Below are 10,000 nucleotides of genomic sequence, written 5' to 3'. Positions count from 1 at the left end.
ATGTCTTTAAGTGTGAGTGTGTGAAAGCCACTGTCTAAGGTATGAGTGTGTACAAACATGTATTTTAATACTAAGTACAACCTAGTGTGTGTGTGTGTGTTCGCGCGCATGCGAGTGTGTGTGTGTGTAGCTAGGGTGTTCATGAATTCTGACACTGTGTTTGCACTGTTATTCAACCTTAAGCTGACATAAGATAACATCTATACAACAAAGACCTGTGAATCCTTCAATGCTTTTTGTTGGAGCCGTAATGCCATTGATATAAATAATTGATTGCTTCTACTCCAACAACCTCTAATGACCTTTATTGACAAGAGGAGCACCCTAGACCAACAGTGGCTACTGAGGTTCACAAGGCAGGTGTGTGTGTGTGTGTGTGTGTGTGTGTGTGTGTGTGTGTGTGTGTGTGAGAGAGCGAGAGAGAAAGAGAGAGAGAATGTGTGTGTGTGTGTGTGTGTGTGTGTGTGTGTGTGTGTGTGTGTGTGTGTGTGTATGTGTATGTGTGTATGCTGGAAAGGGGACATTTTTGGCAAGCCTGATTTCCTGTTAGGCCGGCACAGAGCCAAGGCACATCCCTTGTGAACCCCAGCATACCATCGATCAGCTGAGTAGCGCACACACTCACATATACACCACCCAACACTCGCACACACACAAATGTACTTACATGCATATGCATGCACTTACTCTCCTCCATCCTCTTTACTATCCCTCTCTCTCTCATTCATCATCTTTCTCTTTCTCTCTGTCCCTGATCATTCATCTCACTCTCTCTCTCTACCTCCAATATTTTCAGACCCCCTTCAGACACCAAGTACATTACCCATCTCCTCTTTCTCAACACACACACACACATATGCGCGCGCACACACACACACACACACACACACACACACACACACACACACACACACACACACACACACACACACACACACACAAATTCCTAGCACTATTCCTAGCTCTTCCTCCAGTTGCAGTCGGCCCTGTGGAGTGTTGCAGTCAGTTTCATCACAGCTCCTCTTCCCAGTGCAAGGTTAGGCAAACACAAACAATACACACTCACACACAGACACACACAACTGATCGATCCTTGGGGCTATGTGTGTGGGCCTGTGTGTGTGAGAGCCAGTACAAGTCTAATTGTCTCTAGGTATCTGTAAGGGGATGAATCAGTGTGTGTGCATTGGTTTTCACGTGTGTGTGTGTGTGTGTTCATTCATCCTCTGGTACATGTACGTGAGCATATGTGTGGGTCTGCGTGATGCAAGACTGAAGCCACCGGATGTTTTCCCCCTACTGCTCCCCCCTCCTAACTTGATTTTCTCACCCTCTCCAATCGGCACTGGTTCTTTTCGTATAAGTAAGTATATAGTATAAGTATATATACTCTTTTGCTCCCGTGAGGGAAATTTGGTCTCTTCATTTATCCCAATCCATGAATTAGTGAAACACACACAGCACACAGTGAACACACAGTGAGGTGAAGCACACACTAACCCGGAGCAGTGAGCTGCCTGCTACAGCGGCGCTCGGGGAGCAGTGAGGGGGTTAGGTGCCTTGCTCAAGGGCACTTCAGCCGTGGGTGTGGGCATAGGAGAGCAGTGCTCAACCACTTTCACACTTTCCCCCACCCACATTTTCCCTACTGGTCAGGGATCGAACCGGCAACCCTTCAGTTACAAGCCCGAAGCCCTAACCAGTAGGCCACGGCTGCCCCTTTTTGGACTGTAGAGCTGACAACGTGCAACATATAACCAAGAGATCGATCACGGAGGGAGGAGCAGTGTGCATGAGTGTGTGTGGGGGGATCAGGGGGGATAAGAAGGGGTGACAGAAGTCTGAAAGGTGGGAAGGGTGGGGGTTATGGTGAGGATAATTGAATGTCCCTGGTACCTTATATATAAACCGTTAAATTTAGCCATGCAGACCAGATGCACTCCTAAGAGCCTTGGTGTGTGTGTGTGTGTGTGTGTGTGTGTGTGTGTGTGTGTGTGTGTGTGTGAAGGAGAGATCCCCAACAGCCAGTTCTTAAGGATAGATAGATAGATAGATAGATACAGTAGATAGATAGATAGATAGATAGATAGATAGATAGATAGATAGATAGATAGATACTTTATTGATCCCCAAGGGGAAATTCAAGCGAGATAGAGGGAAAGAAAAGCATGATGGTAAGGAAGGGTAGAAGAAAAATGGAAGCTCACACAGACAGGACAGAGGAACAAAGAGAGAGAAAGAGAGGGGAATGATAAATAGTGAGAGAGCAACAGAAAGAGAGAGAGGGAGGGAAAGAGCAAGAGAAAGAGAGATAGGGAGGGGGGACTTAAAGGCAGGAGGTCAGCTAGTCAATAAGAATCCCTGCACTCTCTTGCATTTCTCATAAAATTATTTTAGTTATAGCACACAAGGCAACCACACTCTCTCTCTCTCTCTCTCTCTCTCTCTCTCACACACACACACACACAAGCACACCACACGCACACCACACAGACACACGCACACACACATACACACATTCTCTCTGTCTCTCTCTCTATCTCTCTCTCACATACACACACTCACACACACACACATACAAATACACACGCACACACACACTTCTCAAATCAGACAAAGCAGTAACAATAAAGTACACCACAGTCCTTTTCATAGCATAGCGAGCAGTGCTAACAATCACAGCTGACTAGCTCCAACTGATTCTGCGACCACAATGAAGTCATACTTAAATGTGAGTATGTGAGTACAACACAAACACACACACACACACACACACACACACACACAGCTGAAAGTGAGTAAAACCTTCCATTCTTTTCTCGCTTTCCTTCTTTTTTCCTTTTTTATTTAATTTGAGCCCATCCCCTCTGTGTTGAAATTTTCATTCATGAAGTAGAAGAGATGGTGGGGACTCTCCCTGCTGCAAACCGCACACGCTGTTTTCCAGACCCTCGCCCTGACAAGAGGGACCCTGGCCTGCGTCTACACCAGCCATTACCTCACGTCCAGTTCCACAACAAGCCGCGGAACTCCCCAGGCTGAGTCAAGGCAAATCAAGATACCCCGCAGCCTCCACAACGTCTCGGTATCCCTCTCTCCCTAGCCAGCTGTAAAGATCACATCATCAAGCTTCACCACCCTACCACACACACACACACACACACACACACACACACACACACACACACACACACAAACACACACACAAATTCCAAAACTCTACCACTGCTATGTCTACCTCTGTCTAATCCAATCCTATCCTACCTGAAATCTTTTCCACTAATCCTCAAAGTGTTTCATTAATATTTAATTACATTGAATCATTTAGCCAATACGTGTACACAAAGAAACCTATATGTTGAATATAGGATTGGGGTTAAAAGTTGTGTATATAGGTTGTGAAACACTAACAGTGTGTGATACATTAGTGAGCTATTGTCTGAAAGGGAAGATAGGTGCTTAACTTTAGTGGGGTATATCCTGTTTGTTAGTGAGGAGTAAAGGTGTCAGGATGTAGGTGAGAAAAAAAAATAAGTCTAAGCTCAGGCAACGGAACTTTCTTCTTGGTTCCACAGACAGCTTAGAGAAAACTCATTATCACAATCAGCTGAGTTGTTAAGAGAACGTTAAACAGAATCTACAAACTTCAAGTGATTTCACAATCTATAGACTCAATTAGGAACTTTTCCCACTGTGTAAAGAACACCTTTGGATACATGTTCAAAGGGCTTGCCATAAACACCGGTAAACAATGCTAAAAGGGGTTCCAGGACCTAGAAGCCCCATATAAGACGTAAAATAGTTCCAGAAAAGTTCAAAAAGTTCAGATTCTTGACACATCACAGACCACTTTCTCCCACAGCTGACTCTTGGCATTTTGACACGGTTTTCAGCCATGTATTGACTGGGAGGCAGCCATGGCTCCACTCAGTGAGCAGTGATGGATTTGGGAACAGGAGAAGGAAAACTCAGTGGACATCCGATGCCTGAAACAGACACCTAACGCCCCCAGGGCACAGGAGCTGCCCTAATCTATCCGCCTTTCTCTCTCTTTCTCTCTCTCTCTCTCCTCTTTTCCTTCCCTCTGACGAATGACAGATGGATGGACACTGACCGCTGAGCATTGTGGGTAAATAAGCCTTTCACAAGATAGATATCTGCCTGCTTGTTTTTTTTCACATGGTGTGTCCTCTCTTGTTCCTCGGTCCCCTTTCCCGAATTGGTCACGGACGCACGTCAAGTCAGATGGGATATCATCCAGCATCAACAGACACTGTGACGGTGGTTTCCCTCGCTCAATGACTAGGGTGTGCTGGCAGTTGCAGAGTTTTGTGTGTGTGTGTGTGTGTGTGTGTGCTTGAGTGTATGTGTGTGTGTGTGTATGTGTGTGCTTGATTTTCTTACCTATCATATGTAGTGGAGAAGGGAAAGTGAGTGTGTGTGTGTGTGTGTGTGTGTGGGAGGGGAGGGAGCAACACACAACCTGATGGTATGTTCTCCTATTTGTTTTTGATCCCTAGGCAACACTGTTATTTCCTGGTTGAGGTTTTCGCTGATAATCACACTGACGCGCACTTGCTGGCTTGCCATTACAACCAACCCCCTCCTCCCCCCTCTCCCTCTCCCTCTCTCTGCCTCTCATTTACTTTTCACCTGATTCAACCACAGTGCTGGGTCACTGAGCCAGAGAGATAGCTGGGGAAACTCGTTGACACGGTCCAGCTTAACCGAAGCATTTGATTTTTCCCTTGACTCTCTTGTTGTTAACACAAAGTCAATCCATTTTTTCTTCACCCCCCCCCCCCCCCCCCCCCCCCCACACACACACACACACACAGTTACATAAATAGTGTACTTACACATACCTAAGTGTGTCTCATTGTATGATACTCTCAACTAGGGCTGGGACAACGCGTCGACGTAATCGATGACGTCGACGCAAAAAATACGTCGACGCAAAATATGAGCGTCGATTCGTCAAGCATAACATGTGCTGCTAAATATTTTTAATTTTACACCTTCAGTGTTTTCCATACGTTGACTAATCTGTGGCTGGGCACCACGAAATCAAAACCGGCCACCACACATTGATGTTCTATATTGTAGTCCTACTATTTAAATAAAAAATAAGATAATTTCATTGAGCTGCACTTTTTACTCACACAGCCTTTCCTCGCCCCGCCCGCTCTCTCTCGTAACGAACCCGCTGCTCCTCCTCTGCATGTGATTTAACAAATTATTCACGATTGTTGAAGGATTGTTGTTGCCACATAGAAGCACTGCATAGAACACAGTGGGCTAAATTGCTATTAAATCCGCTTAGCATCGTGACCATGCTGCGCAAATTTGTTCAAAACTACAGCATTAAAGTTAAGGTAAACTCTGATAAGGTCTTATCACAACACAGTACATTGAGGAGACTAAACTAATTTAAGTTACAGTATGCAATCAAGCAGTATTTCAAAGCTAACGTTAGAATACTGTTTGGATGTCAAGTTTAGCATGCTTACTTGCAGCTGCTTGTATTCGTTACTCAGGCTCATTTTATTGACTCTGAATGTTTGCAAAATCCCGATGTAAATGGAAAAGTGTTTTCCAAGACTCAAAAGTGCTTGTCCAAATGAGAAGTACGAACCGTTATTTGAAACTACGTTATGAATTGCATCCACACATCAGCAGCCTTTTAACTATGTTAAGGATTCCCACACGAACGTCTTAAAATGGCACTCAATTGGACATACACTACTGAACTTTATTGAATGCTACTTCTGACTAAGAATTCATTACTTTGCACTTGTATAGTCTTTTATTTTGGAATCTTAAGAGCAATAAACATTTATTACAATGTTAAAGAATTTATGTTTTTTCATTCATATATGTAAATAAACATGTGTAAGTTGCTATTAGTGAATTAATTGGGAGATAATCGATAATCGAATCGAAATCGAATCGGACTGAAAAAATGAATCGCTAGATTAATCGATGCATCGAAAAAATAATCGCTAGATTAATCGTTTAAAAAATAATCGTTTATCCCAGCCCTACTCTCAACTGTTTCTCTCTAAATAACTCACTTTCTCTTACACACACATACAAACACAAACACCTCTTCCTCTCTCTCTTTCTCTCTATCTCACATACACACTAACACACCACTTACTCTTGCTCAACTTCAAGTGCTTCCCCAGTGTTGGCCAAGGTGGTGGTGGTGGAGGTCTGAGTTGGCCACCACCACTGTCAGCTCCCTGCCTTCCCTGCTTAAGGACAACCAGTGCAACTGGAACACAGGGAACAAAGCTCTCTGTCAATCAGAGCTGTCAGTCTCCACACACTCCTGACCCAGACCCTTTCAAAGTGGAGAGAATGTGGGGTGGTGGTGGTGCCATTTTCAGACATTAAACAGGGTTGGGGGGGAAATCAATGGCCTTTTTCGTCTGGCTAATGAATGGATGTGTTCTGCTTGTTGCGCGTGTGTGTGTGTGTGTGTGTGTGTGTGTGTGTGGCTGCATAAATAGTCACCAGATTACTATTTTTACCATTGTGTGTGTGCAAGGGAATATTAACTTCGGTTTGGTCAGTCAAATGTAAACTTTATCTACTCACATTTGCATCTCACATCTCATGTAAGGCATACTTGTCATAAACTCACACACATAAAAAAACCCTCACTTAAATTCAAGTGAGAATTTATTGAGAGATAAGAGACAGCAGGTTCCCTCACTGACAGGTTGCGCTACAAACCACTGGCCCACTCAAAATATGTTCAAAGCCATCCTAACCTCTCGCTCTCCTTTCTCACTTTTTCTCCCGCCATCTTCACCTCCATACCACCCTCAACCCTCCCCCTGCCATCTCCCTCTCCATCCCTCGCTCCTGCCCTCCCTCCTTCCCTCTCTTACCGAGCGACCATATGGCTCTGCTGCAAATCAGCACATTTCCATCCTCAGTCTTTCATGTATAAAGGACTGGAGAGGGTGATGTTCACCTTGTGGCGTACACACACACACACACACACAAACGGGAGGAGTGACGATTCATTTTTACTGGAAAATTACAGACGGCCTGTTTGTATTAGGAGGTGAAGGGGTGATTGTGACGCTTTGAAGACTGTGCTGCTTTTGAACTCGGAAGCGGCAGCGAGGACCCAGTCTCAAAGTTAAATTCTTGCCCCGCGCCTCTCACACACGAATTTATTCAGTGATCTCATCTTTTAAGAGCGTCGGCGAGATGAAAGCCTCTCGCCATGTTGTTGTTTTCAGTTAACAGAACTTTGAGGTGGAATCCAAACCCTATTCACGACACCAAAAGAAAAGGGAAGAAAAAAAACGCCTTTCTTCAGACGCTCGCATTACAGTGCCGCTAACTCCCCATTGCGAGATCTAAGGCGATCGGGCATTCCACAGATGAGTCGTCCTCAGTAGGCCTATGGACTGAAAGTTCCCTTTCTGACTAATTTGGCCGCGGCACAGTTCAAATGGAGACATAGAGCGATATAGCCTACACAGGAACATCTGTCAACTTCGGTTTAGAGTTTACTGGAGAAATCAAACATCACCACAGCCAGAGATGTCTATTACAAGGTTCCCAATGATGATGCAATTTAGCTTAGTTGATTTTTCCTCATCGGTCGCTGTTCTCACACAGTAGGCTATGTGTTAGTAATCATAAAGTTATGTTGAGGTAAGCCCATATGGACAATACGCGCCTACCCCACAGAGGCAACCTGTGAAATCCTTGTCATATCCTCATCGCGTTGTGTCTCCATTCTATATCAAGTTTAACCACAAGGAGGTTCGCTGTCGTCAAGCGTTAACACACACACACACACACACCTGCCCGCAGAAAATGGCTCAGGTAGTTGTGGAACACTTCATGAGAGTAAGTGCTTCAAAGTCTTAAAACGTACTGGCTCTGGTTATTCATTTCATTACTTTCAATATTAGGCAATGCCAATAATGCGATTTTTCTATAGAAATGCCAACTGAAACGCACCCGAGAAGGTGCTTTGGGTGTAAGATAATAATTACAAGGTAGAAGGCACCATTATTGAACGTTTAGGCTACTCTAGATATTTTAATTAAAGTGTACAGATGGCACAAAATCAGCCCCAACCTCGTAAATGTTGTATTTCTCGCCTATTACACGAGCACATTCTTAATCACTTCTGCACATTCCCACTTTCCCTCGCCTTTCCAGAACTTTAACTTTAACCCTCCTTGCATTCCAATCCATTAGATCACGCATTGCATCACACATACACCAATAGAGAGAGAGAGAGAGAGAGAGAGAGGGAGGGAGAGAGAGAGAGAGAACGAACTGCTTGGAATGTTAGTTCTTCAAGCCGCACGAATGCTCGAGGACCCAACCATCTCTTGATTAGTGAGGCAGCCTACCACTAAAGCATGTGGGATCCGTGGCAATCAACGGAAATAAAAGTACCAGGACATGCATTAAAGCAAAGCAAAGCCGTGCCAGAGCAGGCAGACGGTGCATAAATCACGACTGAGTGAATGTTCTCGTTTAGTCAATTGGTCGACAATATTGATCGACAGAACACACAACATCAGCATTTTGAAACGCGCGCAGAGAGGGGGGGGGGGGGGGGCAAACCAAGCTCCACTCTGTAGACCGGTACTCAAATCCCAAATATTTCCATCCTAGCAGCCTATTCATGCAAGTGAATAACTTTAAATTCGCCGCGCTGAGGAGCTAGATGCAATCGCCTCGCACAATACATGATGGGCGAGCTAAGGGGCCCTCCGCCACCTTCTTAATCCCATTACGCATTCTAGTGGCCCTGTTTAATCCTGAACACAGCAGAAGCCTGTCTCTCACATTTCCTCATGTCATTGCGATTTCAGACTCATTCGCTTTCCCGTGTCTGTCACAAACCCAGCGCAAGACCCTGCTTAACACAATAACCGGGGAGCACTAGTGTCCGATTCTGTGAGATTTTGTGGCGACACCACAAAACAGTTGATAGGAAACGCTTCTGGAGATGCGCCGTCAGTGAGCAGCACCGACTCGCGGGCTTGTCTTTTGTTAAGGAGGAAGGCAGCAGCCACGGAGAGCCACGTCTGATAAATGGCTTTTAATTCCAACAAGCAAGCCAAATGCTGGTCGAACAGTGTGAGGGGCATTTGTGGGGGTTTGCCCCACTTACACGAGGACATTTAAGCGAGTCTCTTAACACGTTTTGGCGAACGTGCGAAAACAAAAGGGTGTTTAATAAGGCTATCAAACGTCACATTAGTACCGATAAAAGCTGCAGTAGCACCACTGATAGCGACCGAACAAGATCTCCCCACACTCAAAGATCTGACGGCAGTACTGATAGGGTGTCTGAAATCGTACATTAGGTACCTGCATGGACGCGCAATTTCACAAATTTGCTGAGAAGCGATTTAAGTGTAAAATAACAAGCTAATGGAACTTCCTCACATTGACGGGCAGGTTAATCTTAGATGCCTTTAAACCAAACCAGGCTGCTCAGTGTGCCCATAACCGAAACAGCCCAGCCCATTTTTGTATCCAAGTTGTTTTAATAATGCCCACCAGATAAACACTGATAGCGTATCTCTTGATGTTTAAATAGCCATACTGTGCCTAAAGAAGACAGCGTGTGCGAATGCGCGCGCGCGTGTGTGTGTGTGTGAGAGAGTGAAAGATTGTGTGTATGTTTGTGTCCGTGTGTTGTATGGGTCAGTAGCTGGCTGGGACAAGTATTGACGCACAGGACCCGGTCACTGGGTTTTAAACGAGATTTGTAGGCACACTTACCCTTAACTGCAGGCAAGCTCACTCAATCATAGTTAGTGATTATAAACTCATGAACTTACTATTGGCTCCATGCGAGGTGTGTCTAGCAGCTGCTGGGACACCAAGAGCATCTTGGAGAAGTGATGGACAGCGCAACGTCTGTTAAATCCACTTTTGTTTCGATATGCGAATCCACTCACAATAGAAAAAAATGAGAAATCAAACGGAAAGGGGAAAAGAG

The sequence above is a fragment of the Alosa pseudoharengus genome, unplaced genomic scaffold (assembly GCF_046254945.1).
Source record: "Alosa pseudoharengus isolate Yale_2024_CS ecotype anadromous, Long Island Sound unplaced genomic scaffold, YU_APseudo_1.1 YU_APseudo_1.1_scf_17, whole genome shotgun sequence".
In the NCBI taxonomy this organism is placed as follows: domain Eukaryota; kingdom Metazoa; phylum Chordata; class Actinopteri; order Clupeiformes; family Clupeidae; genus Alosa; species Alosa pseudoharengus.
The sequence above is the reverse complement of the archived record's forward strand: the minus strand, read 5'-3'. Positions refer to the sequence as shown.